The 7,107-nt window shown below is 45.0% G+C and overlaps 1 pseudogene; it reads left to right on the plus strand.

Annotated features, from left to right (window-relative positions):
• The first annotated feature begins 252 nt into the window (after positions 1-252).
• On the plus strand, positions 253-1,175 carry LOC119922607 (annotated as a pseudogene).
• Positions 1,176-7,107: the final 5,932 nt, after the last annotated feature.

The raw sequence follows: 7,107 nt of genomic DNA on the forward strand, positions 1-7,107 counted from the left end.
AAATAGTGCTTTCAAGGAAATCCAGTCCATAGTTTACTCTAAAACTGTCTACTGAATTGGGTCATTTTCACTGAAGGATTATGAAGAGAATAGAGATTTGATACTTTGAATAAATACACTGACTTCATTGATAAATGTTGATAAATGTCTATGTAAGGCTAAATCATTTTACAAATGATAAAATGATCATTTCATTTTAGCTCAATTTCAATATTCTGCACAATTTACAGATTGGACATGGTAGCAGTGAGCATGCATAATGACTCTACTATAATTGAGTTTGTTCTGATGGGATTCCCAGATCCTTAGGAGCTACAGATCATTATGTTCTTGCTGTTTCTAGCCATAGATCTTTTCACTTTGTGGGGAACCTGGGAATAGTTGGGCTGGTTAGAATGGACTCCCGGCTTCACAACCCCATGTACTATTTCCTGAGTGTCTTATCTTTTCTGGATGCCTGCTACTCCTCAGTTGTCAACCCCAAGATGTTGCTGAATTTGTTATTGGGAAATAAATCCATCTCTTTTTCTGGCTGTGCCACACAAATGCTTTTCTTCCTAACTTTTGGAACCACTGAGTCTTCTTCTGGCTGCCATGGCTTATGATAGCTATATGGTCATTTATAATCCTCTGCTCTACATGGCCATTATTTCATCCAGAATCTATGTGTCACTCATCATTTGCTCCTATATTGGTGGCCTCCTAAATAGCATCTTACATACCGCTGCCACCTTCAGTTTATCCTTCTGTGGCTCCAATGAAATCAGACATTGTTTCTGTGATATCCCCCCACTCTTATCCCTCTCCTGTTCTGATACACACATCAACGAACTGTTACTCTTCAATTTTGTGAGCGCTATTGAGGTGCTCACCGCTCTGATTGTGATCACCTCCTACAGCTACATCCTGGCTGCCATCCTGAGGATCCACTCTGTTCAAGGGAGACACAGGCTTTTCCAACCTGTGCCTCCCACCTCTCTGGAGTGACCATATATCACAGTACAATACTTGCCACATACGTCAGACCCAGTTCAAGCTACAATCTGGAGCATGGCATGGTTATGTCTCTATTTTATACCATTGTGATTCCTATGATGAATCCAGTAATTTACATTCTAAGGAACAACGATGTGAAAGATGCTTTTAAAAATGTTTTAGAGAAATATTTTCAGTGATGAAACATGTAAGGAGCAGTAGACTCCTTACAGGTGCTTTGGAAGGATGGAAGCTTTGACTCTAACACAGATTTTGGAGTCGGGAGACCTGGGTTCTAATCTCAGTGCCATCACTTATCTGCTGGATGACATTGGGCAAGTCACTTAACTTCTCTTTGACTCAGTTTTCTCATTTGTATAATGAGAATTAAATACCTATTCTTTCATTGCTTTAGACATTGAACTCCATTTTGGACATGGACTGGTATCTGACCTGATTCTATTATATCCACCCCAGTGCCTAAAACATTGTAAACACTTAACAAATGCCATAATATTCGTTAATATTAACTAACCACAACTCACATTAACAAAATAAGTGTTTTAAAACTGATCCATGTTCTGGTTTTCAATGATCAGAAAGTATTTAAATTCCTTCTAACTCACCCATAGTGAATTAACTAATCTGGAATGAAAACTTGTTGTAAATGGGGAACTTGTTTACCAACCCTCTTATTTTCATTCATTCATTCATTCAATCATATTTATTGAGAGCTTACCAAGTTCAGAGCACTGTAGTAAGCGCTTAGGAAAGTACAACACAACAATAAACAGACACATTCCCTGCCCAAAAAGAGCTTACAGTCTAGAGGGGTCAGACCACCATCAATACAGACAAATAAATGTCAGACATGGAAATAAGTGCTGTGGATCTGGTATGGAGGTAGCAACAGAGGGAGAAGGTCATTGTTCTCAAGTACTTAGTGATTCATATTATACTCTCCCAAGCACTTTACAGTGTTCTGCACGTGGAAAACCCTCAATAAATATGATTGATTGACTGAATATCTCAAAAGCAATAGAAAAATGACCAGTCTCTTGCTATACAGTACAGTTACCCCATCTCATTATTTTGTCATTATCAATGATAACTATTCTTCCTGGACCTTCTCAGGACAGGAATACAAGGCTTGGAGGAATCACAAAAGCAGGAGAAGTAAGCAAGGAGAAGCTCAGAACTGTGCAGCCCTGGATTCCTCTACTCTTGGAACTCTGGAGCCTGGGGCTTGGGAAGGTCTCCTTAGATACTGGAGAAATGTATGCATTTTCACACACGCCTCATTTCTACAAGAGAAGACTTAGGAGGGAATGTGTCTGTTATGTTGTTGTGTTTTAACTCTAACAAGTGTCCTGCACACAGTAAATGTTCAGTAAATACAATTGGTTGATTGGCTGATTGATGTCCATTAAGATGAGAGGGAGAGAAGAAGCCTCTAATAATAATTATGGTATTCGTTAAGCTCTCACTTTACACCAAGCATTGTAACAAGCACTGAATGCATTTATTCAATGGTTAATTTTGAACTGCTGGTTCTTAGTACTTATGTCAATCTACTTCACTTTCACTGCCAATCCCTCCTCCACGTTCTGCTTCTGGCCTGGAATGCCCTTCCTTTTAAAATGCAACAAACAATCACTCTTCCACCACTTCAAAGCCTTATTCATCATCATCATCAATCGTATTTATTGAGTGCTTACTATGTGCAGAGCACTGTACTAAGCGCTTGGGAAGTACAAATTGGCAACATATAGAGACAGTCCCTACCCAACAGTGGGCTCACAGTCTAAAAGGGGGAGACAGAGAACAAAACCAAACATACTAACAAAATAAAATAAATAGAATAGATATGTACAAATAAATTAAATAAATAAATAAATTGAGTAAAAAAATATGTACAAACATATATACATATATACAGGTGCTGTGGGGAAGGGAGGGAGGTAAGATGGGGAGATGGAGAGGGGGACTAGGGGGAGAGGAAGGAAGGGGCTCAGTCTGGGAAGGCCTCCTGGAGGAGGTGAGCTCTCAGCAGGGCCTTGAAGGGAGGAAGAGAGCTAGCTTGGCAGATGGGCAGAGGGAGGGCATTCCAGACCAGGGGGATGACGTGGGCAGGGGGTCAATGGCGGGACAGGTGAGAGCGAGGTACGGTGAGGAGATTAGCGGTGGAGGAGCGGAGGGTGCGGACTGGGCTGTAGAAGGAGACAAGGGAGGTGAGGTAGGAGGGGGCGAGGTGATGGACAGCCTTGAAGCCGGGGGTGAGGAGTTTCTGCCTGATGCACAGATTGATTGGTAGCCACTGGAGATTTTTGAGGAGGGGAGTGATATGCCCAGAGCCTTTCTGGACAAAGATAATCCGGGCAGCAGCATGAAGTATGGATTGAAGTGGAGAGAGACACGAGGATGGGAGATCAGAGAGAAGGCTGATGCAGTAGTCCAGACGGGTTAGGATGACAGCTTGAATGAGCAGGGTAGCAGTATGGATGGAGAGGAAAGGACGGATCTTGGCAATGTTGTGGAGCTGAGACCAGCAGGTTTTGGTGACGGCTTGGATGTGAGGGGTGAATGAGAGAGCGGAGTCGAGGATGACACCAAGGTTGCGGGCTTGTGAGACGGGAGGGATGGTAGTGCCGTCAACAGAGATGGGAAAGTCAGGGAGAGGGCAAGGTTTGGGAGGGAAGACAAGGAGTTCAGTCTTCGACATGTTGAGCTTTAGGTGGCGGGCAGACATCCAAATGGAGATGTCCTGAAGGCAGGATGAGATGTGAGCCTGGAGAGAGGGGGAGAGAGCAGGGACAGAGATGTAGATCTGGGTGTCATCAGAGTAGAGATGATAGTTGAAGCCGTGGGAGCGAATGAGGTCACCAAGGGAGTGCGTGTAGATCGAGAACAGAAGGGGACCAAGCACTGAACCTTGGGGAACCCCCACAGTGAGAGAATGGGAGGGGGAGGAGGAGCCTGCAAAAGAGACTGAGAAAGAATGACCGGAGAGGTAGGAGGAGAACCAGGAGAGGACGGAGTCTGTGAATCCAAGGTCAGATAGCGTGTTGAGAAGAAGGGGGTGGTCCACAGTGTCAAAGGCAGCTGAGAGGTCGAGGAGGATTAGGACAGAGTAGGAGCCGTTGGATTTGGCAAGCAGGAGATCATTGGTGACCTTTGAGAGGGCAGTTTCCGTGGAATGTAGGGGACGGAAGCCAGACTGGAGGAGGTCGAGGAGAGAGTTGTTATTGAGGAATTCTAGTCAGCGAGTGTAAACAACTCGTTCAAGGAGTTTGGAAAGGAATGGTAGGAGGGATATGGGACAATAACTAGAAGGTGAGGTGGGGTCAAGAGAGGGTTTTTTTAGGATGGGAGAGACATGGGCATGTTTGAAGGCAGAGGGGAAGGAACCAGTGGAGAGTGAGCGGTTGAAGATGGAAGTTAAGGAGGGGAGAAGGGATGGAGCGAGAGATTTAATGAGATGAGAGGGAATGGGGTCAGAAGCACAGGTGGCCGGAGTAGCACTTGAAAGGAGGGAGGAGAGCTCCTCTGAAGACACTGCTGGGAAGGATGGGAGAGTAGCAGAGAGTGTTGAGAGCCGGGGGGATGGAGAAAGGGGGGAAGAGACTTTGGGGAGGTCGGACCTGATGGATTTAATTTTGTTAATGAAGTAGGAGGCCAGATCGTTGGGGGTGAGGGAAGGAGGAGGGGGAGGAACCGGGGGCCTGAGAAGGGAGTTGAGTGTACGGAAGAGCTGGCGGAGGTGATGGGCATGGGTGTCAATAAGGGAGGAGAAATAGTTTTGTCTGGCAGAGGAGAGGGCTGAGTTAAGGCAGGAAAGGATAAACTTGAAGTGAACGAGGTTGGCATGGTGTTTAGACTTTCGCCAGCAGCGTTCGGCAGCTCGAGCATAAGAGCGAAGGAGGCGGACAGTGGCAGTGATCCAGGGCTGTGGGTTAGTTGTGCGAGAGCGGCGAAGGGAAAGGGGAGCGAGTGAGTCTAGCTGAGTAGAAAGGGTAGAGTTGAGAGCAGTAATCTGATCATCAAGACTGGGTAGAGAGGAGAGGGCGGCGAGGTGGGGTGTGAGGTGCTCCGAAAGATGGGTGGGGTCCAGAGAGCAGAGATCTGTGTGAGGGAGTAATACGGATTTACAGGGGAAAGGAGTGTGAGTGAGGAGGCAGGTGAGAAGATTATGATCAGAGAGAGGGATTACAGAGTTGGTGAGGGTGGACACAGTGCAGTGGTAGGAGATGATGAGGTCGAGGGTATGACCAAGTTGGTGAGTGGGTGAGGTGGGGTGGAGGAAGAGGTTGGCAACGTCAAGGAGAGATAGAAGGCGGGCGGCAGAGGAGTCGGTAGGGATATCCATGTGGATATTGAAGTCTCCGAGGATCAGAGTGGGCATGGAGAAGGAGAGAAGGAAGGTGAGGAATGGGTCAAAGTCGTTAAAGAAGTTGGAAGTGGGGCCGGGAGGGCGGTAGATGACCGCTACAAGAATCTGGAGGGGGTGGTAGAGGCGAATAATGTGGGCTTCAAAGGATGGGAAGGAAAGGGAAGGGGGAGGAGAGATAGTGCGAAAGCGACATTGGGGGACGAGAAGGAAACCGACACCTCCTCCTTTTCCGGTGAGTCTGGGGGAATGGGAGAAGAAGAGGCACATCTTGTAGGCACATCTCCCCTCAGAGGCCTTCCCTGACTAAACCCCCCTTTCCTCTTTTCCCACTACCTTCTGCGTCTCCCTGACTTATTCCCTTTGTTATTCCCCACTCCTAGCCCCACGGCACTTATGTACATATCTGTAATTTACTGATATTAATGTCTGCCTCCTCCTGCTCCTAGACAGTAAGCTCATTGTGGGCAGGGAATATGTCTGTTTATTGTTGTATTGTACTCTCTCAAGAGCTTAGTACAGTGCTGTGCACACAGTAAGCACTCAATGATTATGATTGAATGAATAAGTAAATGATTGAATGAATTAAGCGAGAAGCAAGATTTGGACTTCACTCAATCAATCAGTCAATCAATCATGAGTGTTTACCCTGTGCACAGAACACTGTACTAACCACTTGGGAGAGTAAGGTACAGCACAGTAGATAGACACATTCCCTGGCCACAAAGAGATTCCAGTCTAGAAGGGGAGACAGTGCTTAGACAGTGCTTAAGCGCTTAGTACAGTGCTCTACACACAGTAAGCACTCAATAAATACAACTGAGTGAATGAATGAATGATTAATATAAACAAATATATTATTCATTTGCTCACTGATCATTCACAGGACAAATGTGCTTGTAATATTCTCTTTCAGACTGTACAATGTTCTACACAAAGTAAGGGTTCAACACATACCATTGATGGTGAAATGCTCCTTTCTTGGTATAAGCAGGTACACATTTTAGAGCTTATTATCTTTCTGTTTAAGTGTTCCTCTTAATGGAAGGGAACATCATCACAGATAATCTACACATAGTAGTTAGTAATCTCACACACTAACCCTTTCCACTCTGTATGGGAAAATGGTCGAGAAGGGAGAGGCAATGTTGGTGTGGGGCTGACTAGTTGTTAGAAGTAAAATAAATATTTGTACTTCCCAAGCACTTCATACAGTGCTCTGCATACAGTAAGTGCTCAATAAATACGATTGAATGAATGAATAAGAAGATGCAGCTTAAAGAACACCCCTCCCTCCCCCTTCTCCCTAGCTCCATCGAGAGCAAACTCCCCTTCATCTTCATTTGTCTTATACTCTTAGGGCAAGAATATTTGGGGAGGAAAAGGAGGGATTTGCTTTGTGCAATATTAACGTCTTAATGTTCTCTTTGGTTTTTAAGGCCTAACTCCTCCAGAGCGTGGAGAATATTTGTGGTGGACAAGGAGAGATTTGCTTTATGCAATGTCTCCCGTTTAATTCTCTCCTTGGTTTTATAGCTGAGCAAGCAGAGAGAATTTTAGAGAAGGATAAGAAAACATCTGCTCCATCTCCAACTCAGTTCTCCCACTGGGTCTTTAAGACCTAACTCCTCAAACAAGCAAAGAACATTTGAGAAGGAAAACGAGAGATTTGCTTCATGCAATATCATCTACTAAATTTTCTGTTGGTTCTTTAGGACGAAATCTGTGCAGAGAGAATATTTCAG

Source organism: Tachyglossus aculeatus, unplaced genomic scaffold (genome assembly GCF_015852505.1).
Source record: "Tachyglossus aculeatus isolate mTacAcu1 unplaced genomic scaffold, mTacAcu1.pri scaffold_114_arrow_ctg1, whole genome shotgun sequence".
Classification (NCBI taxonomy): domain Eukaryota; kingdom Metazoa; phylum Chordata; class Mammalia; order Monotremata; family Tachyglossidae; genus Tachyglossus; species Tachyglossus aculeatus.